Source organism: Arachis stenosperma, chromosome 10 (assembly GCF_014773155.1).
Source record: "Arachis stenosperma cultivar V10309 chromosome 10, arast.V10309.gnm1.PFL2, whole genome shotgun sequence".
Taxonomy (NCBI): domain Eukaryota; kingdom Viridiplantae; phylum Streptophyta; class Magnoliopsida; order Fabales; family Fabaceae; genus Arachis; species Arachis stenosperma.
The window spans coordinates 46,156,826-46,161,442 of NC_080386.1; positions in this window are offsets into that span (position 1 = coordinate 46,156,826).

The following is a 4,617-nucleotide window of genomic DNA, read 5'->3' on the forward strand; positions in this document are numbered from 1 at the left end:
AAGCCCTGGATGTCTACTTTCCAACGCCGTTGAGAGCGCGCCATTTGGAGTTCTGTAGCTCCAGAAATTCCATTTCGAGTGCAGGGAGGTCAGATTCCAACAGCATCAGCAGTCCTTTTGTCAGCCTTTTTCAGAGTTTTGCTCAAATCCCTCAATTTCAGTCAGAATTTACCTGAAATCACAGAAAAACACACAAACTCATAGTAAAGTCCAGAAATGTGAATTTAACATAAAAACTAAGGAAAACATCCCTAAAAGTAGCTCAAACTTACTAAAAACTATATAAAAACAATGCCAAAAAGCGTATAAATTATCCGCTCATCAATAAGAGACAGAAAAGGGACAGAAAATCAAGTAGCAGATCACCTGTCCCGACTAGAACCAGTAGAAGGGGCGTCCCTCCCTCTCACTGAGATCTCTGAAACCTTTCCGGATGAGCAACTGTTTGCCATCCAGGAAGTGCCATGGTTTGCAGACATTGCAAACTACAAGGCAGTGAGATTCATACCCAAAGAGTACAGTAGGGTGCAATCAAAGAAATTAATCACAGATGCAAAGTACTATCTTTGGGATGAACCATATCTCTTCAAGAGATGTGCAGACGGAGTAATCCGTAGATGTGTGCCTAAAGAGGAAGCACAGAAGATCCTTTGGCATTGCCATGGATCACAGTATGGAGGACATTTTGGAAGTGAGCGAACAGCCACAAGAGTCCTCCAAAGTGGCTTCTACTGGCCTACTCTCTATAAGATTCCCGAGCATTTGTGCTTAATTGTGACAGTTGCCAAAGATCAGGCAACCTACCTCACAGTTACGCCATGCCTCAACAAGGAATCTTGGAGATTGAGTTGTTTGATGTATGGGGTATTGACTTCATGGGACCTTTCCCACCATCATACTCTAACACTTATATTCTGGTGGCAGTGGATTATGTATCCAAATGGGTGGAGGCTATTGCAACACCCACTAATGACACTAAAACAGTGTTGAAATTCCTCCAGAAACATATCTTCAGCAGATTTGGTATCCCTAGAGTGTTAATCAGTGATGGGGGCACTCATTTCTGTAATAAACAGCTTTACTCTGCTCTGGTACGTTATGGAGTCAACCACAGAGTAGCTACTCCATATCACCCACAAACTAATGGGCAAGCTGAAGTCTCAAATAGAGAACTCAAAAGAATCCTGGAACGGACTGTAATTAACCGTAGAAAGGATTGGGCAAGAAGCTTGGATGATGCTCTGTGGGCATACAGAACAGCATTTAAGACCCCTATAGGGACCTCTCCATACCAGCTTGTGTATGGAAAGGCATGTCACTTGCCAGTGGAACTGGAACATAAGGCCTACTGGGCAACCAGATTCTTAAACCTTGATGCCAAATTAGCTGGAGAAAAACGATTGCTCGAGTTAAATGAGCTAGAGGAATTTAGACTCAATGCTTTTGAGAATGCAAAAATTTACAAGGAGAAAGCAAAAAGATGGCATGATAAGAAATTGTCATCCAGAGTCTTTAAACCAGGGCAGAAAGTTCTGCTATTCAATTCTAGGCTCAAATTATTCCCTGGGAAACTAAAATCCCGGTGGAGAGGTCCATATGTAATCACAAGCGTATCACCATATGGATACATAGAACTTCAGGATAGTGACTCTAACAAAAAGTTCATTGTTAATGGACAAAGAGTTAAACACTATCTTGAAGAAAATTTCGAGCAAGAATGCTCAAGACTGAGACTTCATTGAAGATCAGTGACAGTCCAGCTAATGACATTAAAGAAGCGCTTGCTGGGAGGCAACCCAGCCATTTACAAAGTTTATTTACTAATTAAATAAATTTTCTTTTCTCTACAGGTTTGAATCCAAGTATCTTCAAAGGTGAAATAGCAATTGGTTGAAGTCACAAAGTTACAGGAAATTTTGGAAGCTCACTGGCGTGAAAAAGCCAGTAAGAAATACTTTGGGCGTTAAACGCCCAAAAGAAGCTCCCACTGGGCGTTTAACGCCAGAAAGGAGCATCTTCTGGGCGTTAAACGCCAGAAAGATGCACCTTCTGGGCGTTTAACGCCAGTCTGCTAGCATCCTGGGCGTTCAGAAAAATGCCCAGTGACGAAGGACTTTCTGGCGTTCAACGCCAGAAAGAAGCACCAGATGGGCGTTGAACGCCCAGGAGAAGCAACATGTGGGCGTTGAACGCCCAAAACATGCACCATGTGGGCGTTCAACGCCAAGATGATGGGAGGAGGTACAATTCGTTTTTTTTCATAATTTTTCAAAATTTTTATGTTTCAATTCATGATTTCTTGCATAAACATATTTTAAATTATCACCCTCAATTCAAATTAGTGTTTTAAAAATCCTAATTTCTAAAATCCCTTTTTATCAAATGTATCTTAACCCAAAAGAACAAATGGCTTCCAATCCAATCCATCATTTTTTTCAAATTTGTTTTCAAAACTTGATTATTTTTTTTAAAAGTAAATTTCAAATTTATCTTTTAAATTATTATTCATATCTTCCTCTTTTAAAAATTATATCTTTTTCTGATCATATCTTTTAAAATCATATCTTCTATCTTATCTCTTTCCTATTTTTCGAAAATTACCCACCCCCCTCCCTATATCTTGTATTCGGCGCCCTTCTCATCATCACAATTCCACATTGCTCTCCTCCTATCCCTCTTCTTTCTTCTCTTTTGCTTGAGGACAAGCAAAGCTCTAAGTTTGGTGTGTTACCCGTGATCACAAAAACTATTGTGTCTCTTGATCATGGCTCCTAAAGGGAAACAACCCAACCCAAAAGGCAAGAAAGAAAGCACTCCAAAGCCACTTTGGAATCAAGGGAAGTTCTTAACTAAAGAACATTCAGACCATTACTACAAGATAATGAGTCACAGATCAGTGATCCCGGAAGTCAGATTCGATCTGAAAGAAGATGAATATCCGGAGATCCAAGAGCAAATTCAAAACAGGAATTGGGAAATTCTGGCCAATCCTGAAACGAAAGTGGGGAAGAACATGGTTCAGGAATTTTATGCTAATCTATGGCAGACAGAAAGGCAAAGAATCATTGGAGCTGCTCTCTTTGACCATAAGACCATAGTCAGAGGAAAGATCATTCATACCAATTCTGACAAGATCAGGGAGATATTCAAGATTCCTCAACTGAAAGATGACCCAGACTCCTTTAATAGGAGAATGATGAGGGTCAATAAAGGGTTGGACAAGATTCTGGAGGATATATGCATCCCTGGAGCCAAGTGGACTACCAGCACGACTGGCGTCCCAGTTCAACTAAAAAGGGAAGATCTAAAACCAGTAGCCAGAGGCTGGCTGGATTTCATTGGGCGTTCCATATTGCCCACAAGCAACCGTTCTGAAGTAACCATCAAAAGAGCTGTCATGATTCACTGCATCATGTTAGGAAAAGAGGTAGAAGTCCATCAGCTGATCTCATGTGAGCTATACAAAATAGCAAACAGGAACTCTAAGGACGCCAAATTGGCTTATCCAAGCCTAATTTCTATGCTTTGCAAAGATGCTGGAGTAAAGATGGGAATAACTGAATATATCCTAATTGAAAAGCCCATTACTGGAACATCAATGGTCAGACAACAACAACAAGATGATCCAACCAAGAGAAGAGCACAAGAAGCTCTCCCAGAACTGCCCCAATTCGAATACTGGGAACATCTTGAGGCTTCTATTTCTAGATTGCAAGAAGCTGTGAATCAAATAAAGGAAAAACAGAATAATCAAAGTAGCATGATTTGCAAACTGCTCAAGGAACAGGAGGAGCAAGGGCGTGATCTAAGGGAGCTGAAGCGCCAAAAGATTAATCCATGAAAAAGCACCACACATATTAGAGGAGCACCTACTCCTCAAAACAACAGGTTGCTGAGTTCCAAAATTTTTTTCTTTTCCTGTTTTTAACTTAGTAATAGGATAATTATAGAAATTTACCTTAGGAGATATTTAGTTTATCTATTTTGATTTTATTTCCAGTTAAGCTGTAATTTATTTTTCTCATCATCATCAGGCATAAATAAAGTAGTAGAATTTTTTTTAGAATAAAGAAGTAATCTATATTTATGAGTTCTTAGTAATAAAGACTATAATTAATTATATGTGGTGGCAATACTTTTTGTTCTCTGAATGAATGCTTGAACAGTGCATAAATTGTACCTTGAATTTGATGAATATTGGCTCCTGAAAGGATGAGGAACACGAAAATTATTATTGATGATCTGAAAAATCATGAAATTGATTCTTGAAGCAAGAAAAAGCAGTCAAAAAAAAGAAAAAAAAAAAAAACAAGCCATGAGCCCTAGGTAAGAGTAAAAAGGATCCAAGGCTTTGAGCATCACTGGATAGGAGGGCCCAAGGAAATAAAATCCAGGCCTAAGCGGCTGAACCAAGCTGTCCCTAACCATGTGCTTGTGGCATGCAGGTCCAAGTTACAAACTTGAGACTGAGTGGTTAAAGTCGTGATCCAAGGCAAACAGAGTGTGCTTAAGAGCTCTGGACACCTCTGACTGGGGACTTTAGCAAAGCTAAGTCACAATCTGAAAAGGTTCACCTAGTCATGTGTCTGTGGCATTTATGTATCCGGTGGTAATACT